The 16,955-nt window shown below is 39.6% G+C and overlaps 1 non-coding gene across 1 annotated transcript; it reads left to right on the top strand.

The window, feature by feature from the left end:
• The first annotated feature begins 15,601 nt into the window (after positions 1 to 15,601).
• On the top strand, positions 15,602 to 15,720 carry LOC137655939 (5S ribosomal RNA). Its single transcript, XR_011046897.1, has one exon. It is a non-coding gene; the product is annotated as a 5S ribosomal RNA (ribosomal RNA).
• The last annotated feature ends 1,235 nt before the right edge of the window (positions 15,721 to 16,955 follow it).

The raw sequence follows: 16,955 nt of genomic DNA, 5'->3' as shown, positions 1-16,955 counted from the left end.
TCCATTTTAATTTTGTTACTGTTCTTTGAATATTTTAAATTAATTGTTCATTACTTCTCTTGTAGTTCATTTCTCTCTTTATTCCCGTTCATCACTGGGCTACTTTTCCTTGTTGAAGCTCTTGGGCTTATAGAACCTGATTTTCCAACTAAGGTTATAGCATAATAATAATAATAATAATAATAATAATAATAATAATAATAATAATAATAATAATAATCTCATGTCGTGGGTGAGTCGCCACACCGAAATTTCCAAGGTTGCTTATTTCATAAATGTGCCGATTGCGAATATTTGCTCACCACCAAATTTGTCATATACCTAACGACAAATAACATCGATAGGAAAGTTATCGAAGTAATGAAGGAAATGAAGGAGTTATTATTATTATTATTATTATTATTATTATTATTATTATTATTAGCTAAGTTACCACACTAGTTAAAAAAGAAGGTTGCTATAAGCCCTAGGACCCCAACAGGGAGAAATGGCCCAGTGAGGAAAGGAAATAATTAAACTAGTTTTATTTGTTTCAATTTACTATTTCCTGATTCATTATTCCAGATAGTTTACCATTTAGTTACTACGAAATGCTTTACTGTGGTTAAATAATCCTTAACGGGAAGATCAATGTTAAGTGATAGATTTATTTGCTGATTTAGCAGCAGCATTTGCTTTTTCATTGCCATCAACTCCAACAAGTGAATAAAATCTATTTAGGAGCTCTTTAATTTGTAATAGATTTAAGAGTTAGCTTACCTTCGGTTGTTTTAATAATGTCAATTGCTAATAAACTGATGGCCAGTTTTGACACAAATACCGACGTTCAGTAAGTAATGAAAGCTGACGTGTTCGGTCTGAGGAAAACATTAAGGATTTTGAGCCATCTGTATAGTGTAATGGGGGACCTGTCCTGTAAATAAATTATGTTCTGGGGCATGTGTTTATGCTGACTCGTTATGATATTTCTTTGATTAATAGAAAAGATGGAGCATATTCTCGTTTTCTTCATGATCCAGGTGAAGGAAAAAAAGAGGTGGTCCATTAAAAGCCATTGTGATTTCTGTAGGGCTGTCATTCCAACGAACAAATAAATAATACTTGTAATGCAATAAAATACGAATTACACTCATGTAGGTCCTTCACTATCTAAACTGGATATAATAATAGTATGTGTTTCAAAATCGAATATTATCCTCGTGATACTCAATACCTCACTCAAGCCAGCAAAAAGAATTAGTCAGTCATTTAACCAAACTTTAAGATCATCCTACTCCTTGTAACGTCCCAAAGACATATTATTCTTTATAAAAAAAAATGATTTGGTAATCAAAATTTATTATTCTGAAAGGATATGTTATAAAATCATCTTATAAGGGACTGTCTCTATATATAAATATTTTTTTTAATATAACCCTGATTCCCCTAAAAACAAAACACTTCACCTCTGTCCCCAGTAGCTAGAGTGTTTAAGTGTAATTTACTCGAAATTAGGGGTAGTTTTTCGTACAGCAATGCATACGTGCTCGGGTCCTCTGGACTCCTTAAGGGCCCCGGCCGCAAAATTTTTTTCCCAAACAGGTTTGCAGATTAGGGCGGGGCTTCGTGCGCAGAAAACAGATTTAAAGGGTAATTCCTTCATTACGGCTGCGTTAAGATATGATGGGTAACTAGCTCATTAAAGTTATGATCAGTAACTGCATTCATAGAGAACTGAAATGTTTATGGATAGCTTAATAATAATAATAATAATAATAATAATAATAATAATAATAATGATGATGATGATTATTATTATTACACACACACACACACACACACACACACACACACACACACACATATATATATATATATATATATATATATATATATATATATATATATATATATATATATTTATATATATGTATATATATACATATATATATATATATATATATATATATATATATATATATATTTATATATATGTATATATATATATATATATATATATATATATATATATATATATATATATATATATATATATATATATATATCATGATTTGCTTATGAAAACTAAATGTAATTTTCAAAACTTTCTTACCAGTTCTTACCAGTTTCATAGTTCGATTCGTGCAAGTAGCCTACAACCTTTCCACAACAAATCATCATCATTACTTTTACTGTATATCTATCCTTCATTGTTGCACCTGTTTAAGCATGTTGAAGAATAAGGGTTTTAAAAGTCTGTCAATTTTACGTGTTGATTTCTTACTCTACCGCTAGAGTTATTGGGTTCTTTGACCTGCTAGACAGTAATACATTAGATCTCTCTATCTAGTTACGGCTAATTTTTCCTTTGCCTACAAATTCAACGAATAGTCTGGTCTATTCTTTCCCACATTCTCATATGTCCTTATACACCTTTCAACGCTGAGACTACTAAACAATTCTTCTTCGTTCAAGGGTTTAACTACTGTTCAGTGGCTACTTTCCTCTTCATAAGGATTGAGGCACTCTAGCTATGGTAAGCAACTCTTCTAGGAGAAGGACACACTAAAATAATAATAATAATAATAATAATAATAATAATAATAATAATAATAATAATAATAATAATAATGTTAAGAATAATAATAATAATAATATGAATAATAATATCAATGATAATATGAATAATAATGATAATGATGAAAATATTAATGATAATAATAATAATGATATTATTATTATTAATAATAATAATCTTAATAAAAATATTAATATTAAGAATAATAATACTAATATTAATTTTAATGTTAACGTTAATATTGATATTGATAATCAATAGTCAATGATGTCATCAGCTATGGGTGCGTCTATAAAACTGCAATTTCGACTGACCAAGAGAAATGATGACCTTTGAGAGGTACACAGGTGCATCATTGGTTTTGCCTAATGCAAAGAAAAGAAAGCTGTGTTGGAAAAGGGAAACAGCAAGCAGGCTTTAGCCTAATGCAAAGAAAAGAAAACTATGTTGGAAAAAGGAAACAGCAATCAAGGTTTAGCCTGCTGCTGCAGTTAGTCGTCGCTCATCTATACTTGGGGTCAGGAGATGCCTTCATACAGGTCGTAATGTCAAAGATACTTGCAAGAATCAATTGAAAAAGCGTTAAGATAGCAGCATAGAGTAGTCAAATAATCCCAAAGAAGAGACCAAATAATGCTTCTCATTCTCAAGTCAGTGGGTTACTAACAACGAGAAAATGGACCATATAAATCTTCCAAGCGGTAGTTGGATGTGTATAATTTATTGCCTTATTTTTATATTGAGTGAGTTATACAATTTCATGATGTAGTATGATGAATATGTATATATGAATTTTTCAATGTAAAATGAATATCTATTTGGCTAAGCAATAGATATTTTAATCTAGATTAATCCTCTTGGTTATGAAATGTCACAGACAAGTGTTCCCCTGGGAATCTAACAAACTTTTGAAATTCAAAGTATTTCAGTAACATTCAGTTTTAAGAACTAAAGAGCAAATATTGGCTTTTAAACACATATATGCATAGCATGTGAGTGTGTTTATACATATATATACTGTATATACATACACATATATATATACGTGCACGCATATATATGTATATAATATATACGTATATATATATACATATATATATATATATATATATATATATATATATATATATATATATATATATATATATATATATATGCGTACATGTGTTTATACATGCATATACTGTATTTACATACACACATAGAAACAAAAAATCTAGCCATATATATGGTCGTGCACTAAAAGAGTGACATAAGAAAAGTCACATAGCTTGACATGTAACAGTTTTAGTGGTAATTAAGTTAATGATACTCATAAATACAGTGATAGACGTAGCCGTTACTTAAACATAACTGTTGAAGGTAAGGTGTATCCCATCCCCAAGATTTGATCCAAGTGTGTGGGGCATTTATCACATGCTAGAATGCAATCTCCCAAGACCAAAAAATAATGTAGAGACTTGCCACAGGAGAATCGAGACAGTCGTTGAATGATACCATATGGGAATTTACAAGATGATTCGAGACTTTATTAAAGAGACACCATTACACAGTCCAAGAGGTACGCTTTTTCAATTCACTGTCGCAAGTATCTTTGACCTTACGACCTGTATGAATGCATCTCCTGACCCCAAGTATATATGAGCGACGACTAACTGCAGCAGAAGGCTCGACCTTGCTTGCTGTTCACTTTTTCCAACATAGTTTTCTTTTCTTTGTATTAGGCAAAACCAATGATGCAACTGTGTACCTCTCAAAGGTTTTCATTTCTCTTGATCAGTCGAAATTACATTGTTTTATAGACGTACCCATAGCTGATGACATCATTGATTATTCATTATGAATATTAATATTAACATTAACATTAACATTAATATTAGTATTATTATTAATATTAGTATTATTGTTAATATTATTATTATTATTATTATTATTATTATTATTATTATTATTATTATTATTATTGTTATGATTATTATTATTATCATTACTATTATTATTATTAGTCATATAATTCATATTATTATTATTATTATTATTCATATAATTCATATTATTATTATTATTATTATTATTATTATTATTATTATTATTATTATTATTATTATCAGCTAAGCTAAAACCCTAGCTGGAAAAGCACGATGCTGAAAACCAATTGTTCCAACTACAAAAAAATAGCCAAGTGAAGAAAGGAAATAGATAAACTACAAGACAAGTAATGAACAATTGAGAATAAAAAACTTACAAAACAGTATCAACATTGAAATAAATCTTCCATATATAAATTATAGAATAGTGTGCACGAATGTAGCCTCAAGCAAGAGAAATCTACCCCAAGACTGTCGAAGACAATGTTACAGAGGTTATGGCACTATCCCAAGACTAGAATACAATGGTTTCATTTCGGAGTGTCCTTCTCATAGAGGAGCTGCTTACCATATCTAGAGTGTCTCACTCCTTATGAAGAGGAAAGCAGCCACTGAGCAGTAGTTAAACCCTTGAACGAAGAAGAATTGTTTGGTAATCTGTGTTGAAAGTTGTATAGGGACAGATGAGAATGTGGAAAGAATAGACCACACTATTCGTTGAATTTGTAGGCAAAGGAAAAATTAGCCGTAACTAGATATAGAGATCCAATGTATTACTGTCTAGCCAGTCAAAGAACCCAATAACTTTAGTGGTAGAGTAAGGAATCAACACGTAAAATTGACAGACTTTTAAAACCCTTATTCTTCAACATGCTCGCGGCGGTTCTGGCGTCTTCACCCAAGATTACACCATTTTTCATCAGTTCCTGAAAGGGTACGCGTTCAGTTGTTCGTTTCCAGACATAACTAATCAGCAATTTATTGGGAGGTGTTTCGGAGAGCAAAAATAAATTAGATGAATGGAAGCTATGACAATCAACTGTAAATGGATGGTAATAAAATAGTGGGTAGGCCTACGTCTTTTTGTGCTTTTTAACCTATTTAATCACCATTTAGTATATATATATATATATATATATATATATATATATATATATATATATATATATATATATATATATATATATATATATATATATATATATATATATATATATATATATATATATATATATATATATATATATATATATATATATATAAGATGTAGAGAAATTTCAAATGTAAAAAGAATCGTATGTACCTTTAAACAATATATCTTAAGCAAATGCTAGTTAATCCTGGAATGGAAGGGACAATGATTTTTCGTGAACTTTATCATATTTGAAGCAATTATAATAACTGGTAAGAGAGGGATTGGGGTTGTCTATAGTTCGACGTTTGTATTTTGAGCCTGAATCCAGGAAGGATGTTACCATCAAAGAATCAAAAGACTTGTGAAATAAGTAGATATTCATTAAATCTGTCGCCGTACAAACGAGACTGGCGATATCAATTTCAAAATTAACTTATTTTCCCTTCTCTGTTTATTAAAATCGTGAATCCAGACTCTTGTGTAATTTATTGTTCAGATTAAAATAAAGATTTTCAATCGGAAGTAATTTCCTACTCAAACACCATCGTCATGTTTACGAGGAAGGCTATCTTCGAAAGTTGGGAGTGAGGAGGCAAGAGAGGTGTGGCGGTTCCGGTGTGGCCACCCAACATTTTGTCGCTGGCCTGCCCCCCGAGTCATGCCGCTACCGCGCCGCTCATCGCGCTTGGTCTGGCCGAGCCTAAAGGCAATACATTCCAATCCTTTGGTTGGCTATAACTTCATCAGATGTGATTGGTTGTGGTCATTGTTTACTATACTGTAGCTTCACACATGCACACACACACATCTACCATCACAATTCAAACAGTCAATTATTTCTGTGAATGATTTACATTATATTTGAAATGTAACAAAGTACGAATCATAGCCATGTACCGTAGTTAATAATATCATTTATTTGAATATCGAATATTAGCCACATGTTTACTCGGTACCTCACTCAAACCAGCAAACAAAATTAATCAGTCATTTAGAGTTCATCCTACTCCTTATGACGTCACAAAGACGGAAAATGATTATTTGGTAATTGGAATGCATCCCTACCATAGAATATTTTATCAAAACATCTTATACAGGACTATCTCTATATACTTTAAAGAAAATATATTTCGAATCACCTTAAAAGCAAAGAATCTTCAGGTAACCCCCTCCCCCCTCCTCGTAGCTAGAGCGCTTAAAAACAATTTTATATTCTGGGTAGATTTTTTGAACAGCAACTCATAAGTCCTCGGAACTCTCTCTTGGCGGGATATTCCAGTCCTTTGATTGGCTGTATCTTCTCAGCTGCGATTGGTTGTTGTCTTTGTTTACAAAATCAAACATACATATCTAACATCGTAGCCATAACCCAGTTGAATATTCCTTAAAAAATGACACATTTCTTTAGCTTTCGTGTTTGAACGAGATCTATTATTTATTTCATTAATAAATAAATAGTATTTTACATTTTTTTTCATAATGTTTTTTATTTCCAAGTGTTAATTTATCTACAATTAATATAGGTAGTTTACCTCTCACGCCACTTGTTCATTCATAAAATAAGTTTACATGACGTCATATACAACCACCAATCACAGCAGAGGACAAATCAGCCAATGGGACGTTGGGCATTTCGCGCCAAAGGAAACGCATAAGGTGAGAGAGTTCCTCTGACTTATGTGTTGCTGTTGGCAAAAAAGTCAAATTCTTATGCAAGATGTTCAAACGCTCTAGTTAATGGGACTTTCATCCTATTTTCTTTCTTCTGTTATATACATACATACATACATACATATACAGTACATAGATACATACCACAACATTTAAGATTAATTTTATTACCAAATTATTATTATGAGTTTGTTTCAATGAAACTTGCAGTTTTAAGCCATCATTTATCGGAAATAGCCAACTGCTGTTATTTTTTGCCCCTACCTTCCATGATGACATATGTCACTCATTTCCTATATGATTTTGTAATCATTTAATTACATTATGCTTGAAAATATAACAAAAATACGAATTAAAGTTATGTAGCTACTTCAGTATTTATTTAAGCTCGATATGATAAATAAATAGCAAATAGAAGAGCAAAGACAAGCTGCAAAAGTCAATACGATGACGTCACAAAGACGTATTTTCTGAATAAAAATTATGATTTAGTGATCAGAATCTATCCATCCGACTCATAAAGTGTTCTTAAAGCTAATAAACTGTCTGTATGTATTTTTCAGCAAATATATCTTTAATTCCCTTGAAAAGTAAAAAAATAAACTTCCAAACAACAACGCATAAGACTCGTCGTAACTTAGACTAGCTTGGGTGTAAATTCCTGTGCTCTTATTGGAGAAATCTTCCTCAGCTGTGATTGGTGGTTCCCTTCAGTTACGACAGCTTCACACACATATGCGCACACACATCTAACATCGTAGCCAAAAGCACAGGCAAGTATTCTTTCAAATATGACACATTTCTTTAACTTTTTCCTTTCAACAAGAATTATTGTTTATTTTAGTAATAAATAAATAGCATTCATAAGTTATTTCCAGAAAAAAAAATTAAGTCATAAATTTGTTATGAAATACAGTATGTATAGATCTTTTTCCCATTCACTTAGTCAAATTCATTCATAAAATACAAATTTATGACGTCATATACAACACCCAATCATAGTAGAGGACGAATCAGCCAATGCATGTGGCAAGAGAGTGGTGAGAATACTTAATTATCACAGTATTTACATTTTAAGATATCACTCAGAATTTACAGTTTTTGTTTTAAATTAGGAAATTGAAAGTAAGTACGATTAGAGAATGTGATTATAAATGACGTCCAAGGTAAATAGACAAGTCAATTCTTTATGGCTTTTATCAATGACCGTGAAACCTTCGAGTAAATTAGTTATACTAAAGGTATACGTTTTTCCTTTTTAATATAAGTTTTTTTTTAAATATTGACGATGGCATAAACACCAAAGCTTAAAAGAATATAGTTTATATATAAAATTGAAATGGTACTCTGTATTTCGAATGTTAGTTATAAGGCACAGCCCATTAAGTCGCTTTCGTTGGCGGCCATTTTTGCTACACAATAGGAAGTTTTCATGTTTACGAGAAGTAAACTTAAAAATTGTAAATTCGATGGGATTTCCCACAAATTTGTGGGAGGTCAAAATTTGTCTTCGATCTGTGGCAGTTGTTATAGACATTTTTCTATTTATAAATTTTATTACCCGAATCCCTAAAGTATCGGTACTGTAATTTTTCACTGGAAATTTCATGTACTACTAATAAGTCTTTACATACAATATCTTGGATGTGAGGCACATAACACTCATGAATTGTCATTTATCTCCCTATATTTTCCTGTTTGGATGACTGAAAACTATTTCCGCAAAATAACTTTTCACAAACGGTTTTTTGTGTTTTTCTTTAGTTTTGATGACTGCCTATTGATATTGTAAATTGGGGGACACAGTATTATTTAAGCAATGGAATACGTGTCACTGGCGATCAATTTTTATATAGGAGATTTTCATGTTTATAAAAAGTGAATGTACAGCTTGTAGTGTATTAGATTCCCCATCCCAACAGAGTGTATATATGATAGAGGCCACTTGTATTACAGTATGATGATGGCCTATTAAGAATACGGCAGTATTAGAGAGGTCGCAGGAACCGTTAGCCCCCATTAGGTAAATAGGTAAGGACATGGCTTGTAGGTTAGGTTAGGTGGGGAAGTTTATGTTAGGTAGGAGGTTTTCTTGTGTAGAGGTTTTACAGAAAAACCGACACCGTTTTTGTTGCACAGCGGCCATGTCTTAAGAACGTGAAAATGGGGAAAAAAATTCAGTACTTTCCTGTTATTGCCCCACCACTAATTTAGGTTAGGTTAGGTTTGAATTTTATCCACCTACAGCTTAAATAATTGATAAATTCAAACCTAACCTCACCTAAATAATAGTATTGGGGCTATATCGGAAATTAGTGGTGGGGCAACAGCAGGAAAGTACCAAAAATTTCCCTTTTCTATGTACGTAGTAGGAACTGGCTGCTGATATGCAAAGGATTGGCCTTAACTTTAAATGTTCAAATTAAGAAAATAAAGTATATGAAACTTTCCTATAGGCAAACTCCAGTTTTCTTTTTACCTGGATGGAAAGCACATAACATTAATTATCAGTTATTTCTCCTTATCTTCTCATGTTTGAATGATAACAAATTCCACAAGATTTACTAAAATAGGTAATTTCTTACATTGTTTATAGAGGTATTCTGTAACCTCAATGACCCAGAGACTGGTGGACAGTGCCCAGCATTTTTTATACAGATATTTTTTTTTTTTTATCTCTCATAAAGTGTAGGTACGACTTGTAGGCAATCAAATTTTCTACTTTTCATGTTTGAGTGGCAAAAATTGATCTTCTTTCAAGAAAGTACAGTAGTAGCTATTTTTCTCTGATTGTTTAGTGGTTTGAGAAATCTGGTTTAAATGTTGGCCAATTTTTATATAGAAAAATTTTGTGTTTTCGTAAAGTGAATGTACAGCTTTTAAGCTATTAATTCAATGCCTCTTCATGTTTGAATGGCAAAATTTGATCGTCATTCAAGAAAGTACAGAAGTGACAGTTTTTCTCTGTTAGATTTGTGGTTTGAGAAATGGGTCTTCAATGGGATGTACTTAGACAGGTAGTCCTACACAATTTTTTTTTACAAAGTTGCAAATATTATGGATGTCAACACTTACAGTAGACCAAACCCATAGCCTTTCAAAACCATTTATTGCGCTATTCCATATCAATCTGTTTGGGATACTGTTATAAACCAAACCCATAAGTTTTCAGTTAGGTAGGTGACTCTTCATGTCTCAAAAACTACTGATTCAAGCCAGAAAACAGTATCAAATGTTCGAAACACCACATGTTACTAAAATGAGTTAATATTGTCTACAAACTGCTTATTGCCCTATTCTGTACCTTAAGTATAGTTCCACCCAGCCAAAACCTGAAAGTTCACATTTATTGATTTCAAATCATCACAATATCCACTACAATAACTTTCTTATTATTTACAAACTGATTACATGTAATGCTTGATTACACAACTTGACTATTTCTTTGCAGATATGGCTGCTAAACCAACCCTCAGAATATGGGTTAATAGAACCCTGGTGTTTGGGTTATGGTGAAGTGCGTCAGCATGGACTAGGGAATGGCACCACCCAGCTACGCCACAAGCTGGTGAAGGAGCGCACTAAGACGTCAATTCTGAAGGTTGCCTGCTACCGAGTACCTTACAGAATACGAGACCATCACAGATGCCGTTCCTAGGAATTCACTTGTCATGCCCAAAGACTCTGACCCCCTCCCATTCCTAAAGTTCCTTGCCCCAGCTGGCTGCAGACTGTCTACTGCAATGACGTTACCGTGCCAGCATCACCTTCATCTTTTGGAAGGTACTGAAGATGGATTCCACCAAATAGGTACGGTAAATCGTATTCTAGAGTTTACTACTGTAACTGTTATTTTTAGCTATTGTAATATTTATTTGTTCCGACACTAGTTACAAACCTTATTCTCTTTACATTGGAGTATTATTTCAGCGATAGCTAAAACCAGCTTTGTTCCGTAACCGAAATACAAACCACGCTATTTACATTGGGTTTACCTTTCGGCGTAGCTGAAATGGCGAGCCATTAGAATGTAACGAGGGTGTATTACCCCCGTGCTAGTTAGCAGGGGGGTAGGGGAGTGGTAGCTAGCTACCCCTTCCCCCCTCACACACCGGTGAACTGCTTCACTTCACTTTTGGCTCGGACAAGGGACAGACGTCTCTGTCTTTGTCCTCGCTTGGCAGCCATTGTTTGTTTTGTCTTTACTTAATCACTTACTTTTCTTTTACTCAATATATATGTAAACATTTTTTTGTGTTTATGTATATATTTGAGTATAGAAATCAGTAAGTTTCCTTTTCAGAGTTGTGCTTGTGTGTGTAGTGTACGATATCTCCGTGGAGCCCTCGGCAGTTAGGCCACCATGCTGTAATTTCATGGGTCGCGATCGAGTTTGATTACGGTCTTTCTCTCTCTCTCTCTTTGATGTCGTTCACCCTTTTACTACGTTACTTTTACTACATCTGAGTAGCTTCCTTCCCGTGTGGGTGGGGTTGCTACGCCGTACGTTTTGTCTCAATTAGTTTATGAATCTAATTGTATTTGTTGATTTTTCAGCTTTGTAGAACGATTCCTTTCGGGGTTTTTGTTCTTTCTTTAGTGTTCATTCATTTTTAAATTACATAATTACATAGTTACATAATTATAATTGTTATAATTCTGTGTTGGTTACAGCTCTCCTTCCGTGAGTGTAAGTGGTTGTGAGGGCACGTGCCTGTTGTGTAATTCTTGTGTTCCTTTCCCTCGGGATTCCTCTTCGGAGCCTTTCCGGGGGAATGAATGTTAACTAATGATTTTCGTTTTTATTTTTCACAGTCACCGATCTAGTTCGTTTCTGTAATGTGACAACGGAGTGAGCTGTCTTGTTGAGGCCTGGGGATTCGGCTGTTGCTGCCTCCCCTATAGATCTTCGTCAGGGGCATGTCTCCTTCTTCTGGAAGTACTTCCGTGACGATTGACAGCTCTCCAGTTCATTTTAGAACACTCAGGAGGCTCGCCTCCTTGGGTGGGTAACTCTCCTTCCGAGGGAAGTTTTCCTGTCCAGGCTTGAGTTTTTCCCCTTTGGGGGGTTCTTTTCTTGCCTTTTTTTCGTGCGACTATGCTCTTGGTGCTGAGCGGTCGCACCTGCAGTTACGCTCAAGGGGCTGGGCAACTGCAGGAGCCCCTCTTCGGAGGATTGCTCTTTTTAGGTCACTGGCTGACCCGTCTCTTCTACGAAGTTTTTCTCTTTCGTTCGCGAGAGAGTACACTCATAGAGACTCCTCTTCGAAGGACTCTGCTGTTGTTGCTGTTGGCCTCCTTCGCCGTAAGGCTCACCGTCCGCTACGTCGTAAGGGCCTCCCTTCTCCCTATAAGGGTGCTAGAGGCGCCTTCTTGAATCTCCGTATGCAGCCTGCAGCTCCTTCCTCTTTAGATCTCTCCGGAGATCGATCTCCAACGCCTTCTTGACCTTCCGCCCCTGGTGCAGATGGACAGCAGATGCGCGCCCTTCGGCAGTGTTCTCTCCTGCTCAGTGTTAGCGCACTGGCGCTCTCCTGCTCAGTGTTAGCGCACTGGCGCTCTCCTGCTCATCAGCGTTTCCTGATCGCTAGCGCTCTCCTGTTCGCCAGCGCTCTCCTGTTCGCCAGCGCTCTCCTGTTCGTCAGCGCTCTCCTGATGATCGTCGCTGCTGTTCCTGTTGGTTCCTGATACGCGCCCACGTTCACCCGTGCAATCTAGAACTTTGGTTCAGGTCTTGGACAAGGACTCTTCTTCTACGCACAGGATTCCACGCGTTGCCTTCTGCTCGCCAGCGACCACAGACGCGTCAACGTTCGCCTGCTCGTCAGCGATCTACTGCGCGTCAACCATCGCCATCGATCTGCCACGCATGTCAGGTCCCCTGGACACCATCATTAGCGATCTAGCGCTCGCCTGCTGTGGACGATCTCCGGTAGCTGAGTCTTGCCGTAGATCTTTCTCTTGCTCGCCAGCGCTCACCTTTACTTCTGTCCTTCTGTGCGCCAGCTTTCTTCAATCGCCAGCACACATCTGCGCGCCCTTCTTTGCCACGCACCAATGGGCGCCAACGGTTTTTCCTGACCGTCCAGGATCGCCTGATTGACAGCTCGCTTCAGCGCTCACCTTCCTGATGCATCTGCGCGCCTTCTGTTTAGTGCGATGCGTGCTAACCATCCCTAGTCTCTTACGCGTTAGCGATCGCCTACGCGCCCGCGTGATTCTTCGCCTGCGCACTAGCATTTTGTTAACGCACCACCGCTCGCCAACGCTTGCCGACGCGCCATCGCTTGCCAACGCGCCTTCACTCGCCTACTGGCCATCGCTCGCTAAGACGCGCCATCGCTCGTCAACGCTTCATCGCCCGCCTACGCGCCAGCGGTCTCCCCACCGCCTGCGCTCACCCGCGCTGCGCGACCACACGCCCACGTGCCCGCGCACATTCGCTCCAATGTTCGCCAGCGCGCGAACCAACGGTATTCCATCGCGCGGACCAACGATGTTCCGTCGCGCGAACCAACGGTGTTCCGTCGCGCGAACCAACGGTGTTCTGTCGCGCGAACCGACGGTGTTCCATCGCGCGAACGTCGGCTCGATTCCTGCAGTATCCATTGCTCGCCTACGGGTCATCGCTCGTCTGTGAACTTTCGGATTCCGACCACCAGCTCTCGCCCTTCCTACCACGCTCGCCCTCCTTCTGCGCTCCCTCGCGCACTTTCGTCTGCGCTCCTGCGTGCCCGCGCACGGGCGCTTCCACGTTCGGCCACGCGCAAACCATTGATTTACCATCGCGCGAGTGCCAGGGCGATTGCGACCACGATTCCCGTCGGGGTTTCGCAACATGGCCAGGCTTGCGAGTCTTCTGGAGCATATTTCCAGAACACGGTCTTCACCCCGTAAATGCAGAGCATGGCACATGCAAGAGCAGGAGGAATCTTCAGGGAGGTCTGAGCAACATTCTTCCTTCCAGAACCTGGGTTAGCCCTTCCTCGTCATTCCCTGGAAGGGTCTTGCCAGGGAGCTTTTCATTCAAGATTTCTCCGTCGGGCAAGGGGTTACTGTTTTAGCCCTTCCTCTTCGCCATCTCGTGGAAGGGGCTTACCAGGTCCTTTCCCTCCTCGGTTGCGACCCGAGGTTTTGTACGAGGAAGCTCCAGGGAGATCATGGGTACTTTCCTCCTTTCGGGCTCAAGCACCTTGGCGTTTCATCGCCAAGTTTCGAACTTGCGGGCAAGCTCGATGTTGGACCATCTAGATGCAGTGACCGAGGGCTTCCTCTCGAGTGTCTCATCCGTGGATGTCGACAAGCTGAGACACTCTTCCATCCTTGGGAAGAGCTTGTTTGTGCCCAAGGACAGAGACATGGACAGCGGTTGTGCGGAGGAAGTCGACTTCTGTTTTCACTCCTCCAAGGCGCTTTCTTCCAGACCCTGCAGGCCTCCAGCGCCTCTTCTTTTGGCCTCGTCGGCCTAAGTTATCGGACCGGCTACGACAGCTAAGACAAGGTGTCCAATAGCAGTCCCCTCCTGTCAGGGACAGGTAGCACGGGAGGCTCCCCCGGGGGGGCATAATCCTAGAGGGAGCAGCAGAGTTCACAAATTCTAGGATTGGCGACCCCCCCTTGCAGGACTCACGCTGGGAGGATGCCTAAGGTTACTCATTCGGATAACAGCTTCCCGATGCCAATTCCTGCACGATCTCTGTGTTCAGCCAAGGATATCCCGCCTCGCTCTTACCATCTCTCCGTCTCTGTCAGCGAATTCAGTGTCACTGAACCTCTATGCCATGGGGTCGGCAAGAGTTTTGCCCGTTTGGGCAGAATGATCCATGCCTTAGGAGAAGGTCCTCCATTGGGTCGTCGACGGCTTCACCCCCCCGGCTTCTTCAGTCGATCCTTTCTCGTAGGAAAGCATCTGACACGGGAATTCCGTCGTCGACCTCTCAGCTCTGATCAAGTTTGTCGAACAAACTTCGTCCAGCGTGGGACAGCAGAATTGATCAGACTGGTAACGAGGCGGCAGGACTCCTTAGGCCCGGGATCGGAAGGACGGGTACTTCTAGTTTCCATTCCATCCATCTTCCTGGAAGCTCTTGGAATTCAGCCTAGACTCAAGATGCGGTGTGGCGATCCCGCTGCGGCATCGCAGGTTTTTCCCCAGAGAACTCTCCCTGCTTTCCTCATGGCCGCTCAGGAGCAGGCTTCCGCCTCCTTCGCCTTTTGAAGGTCTGGTCAACTCCGGTAGGCTCAGGTTCAACCTTCTTCAATGCCGGGACAAGCTTCCGGGTCCTTACCATGAGTGAGGGATCATGGTAATTTGCTAGGAGCCTTCTCTACTTCTGCCTCAACATCTGGAGTATCTAGCCATGATATTGAGTCAACGGCCTTACCACGTTGGAAACACCGCTTCTCGTCCGATCAGCGAAGTTAACCAACGTTGGGTCTGGTCAGTACTTGGATGGGTGACCGCCTGGGGACGCCAGATGCTGTTGCCTCCTTCTCCGAGCCTTCCCTTCAGTTGACTGTGGCAAGGCTAAGGAGAGTCGCAGTACCTGTTCTCAGTCAAGCAGAGCTTTCAGCCCTACCTTGGAACGTTTCCTGGGTCTCTTTTCCTCATTGACCCGTCTAAAGTCCCGAACGGTCGCCTCAGGATAAGTTCCCTGTGGGGCGGCCCAAGTTCCGGTGGTATTAAAGCAACGATTAACCGGACTTTCTGGCCCCTATGAGACCAGCGGAACGTTTAGACCTGCAATGGGTGTTGACCTATGGAACCTCATGATGGGAGTGGATATTCTCGTCCTTTCCCCACATTTTGATGCTGTTCTCGGACTCGGCAAAGAAAAGGGGGGGGGGCATGTTCCGGTTCAGGCTTATGGTCAGGACCTGAAGGATACCTCTCCATCATTCAGGCAGGCTTAGGGGCCGTAGTCTGGCCCCTCTACAGATCCTACAGTTCCTGCCGAGTCGCTCCGTGCGCGACGACTTCATGGTACCGGCGTATTCCAACCAGCAAGGGACGCATTTTCATACCTTCGCATCTTGCAGTAGAGATACTGAGATGATCCGAGGTCCTCTCAATACCACTATCGGCTCGCTCATCCCGGGCAGAGGAATGTTCTCTCCGACTATCTGAGTAGAGCCTCGCAGATAGAGGGTACCTGGGGGTCTTTGGCCTTTAGTAACCAGCAAGTCCTGGCCTGGGGGACCTGATCGCGACAGCCTGGAACTTCAAGCTTCCGCTGTTCTTCTCCCCAGTCTCAGACCCCAAGACTCTTTGGCAAGATGCTTTCCGGTGATGGTGGGACAACATCGATGCCTGCGTCTTCCCACCATTGTTGTCTGTTGAGAATGGGTCTCAACAAGACCAGGTTGTCTGTCAACCTTTCGATGGCCCTGAGAGCTCCACTGTGACTATACGCGGAACGGTCTCCGGACCCTCTGCTTCCCCTGACGGAACTCCCGGGAGAGCTTCTCCCACGGCACAAGCTACTCAAACAACCACACTACAACATCTTTCACGAGCTGTGGTATCGCTTCGGCTTCACGCCTGGAGACACAACGCCACCTCCTCAAGAAGAGACAACCCGCTACAGTCGCGGAGCGGAGGTCGCGTCACCTGCGATAGTCATCCGCAGGGGTCTACCAGGCGAAGTGGAGAGTCTTCTGTGGTTGGTGTCGTGGGAGAGATACCTCTTCCCTTGAGGCCTCTTCTCCAGCAATAACGGACTTA

Source organism: Palaemon carinicauda, chromosome 16 (assembly GCF_036898095.1).
Source record: "Palaemon carinicauda isolate YSFRI2023 chromosome 16, ASM3689809v2, whole genome shotgun sequence".
In the NCBI taxonomy this organism is placed as follows: domain Eukaryota; kingdom Metazoa; phylum Arthropoda; class Malacostraca; order Decapoda; family Palaemonidae; genus Palaemon; species Palaemon carinicauda.
The sequence above is the reverse complement of the archived record's forward strand: the minus strand, read 5'-3'. Positions and strand labels throughout refer to the sequence as shown.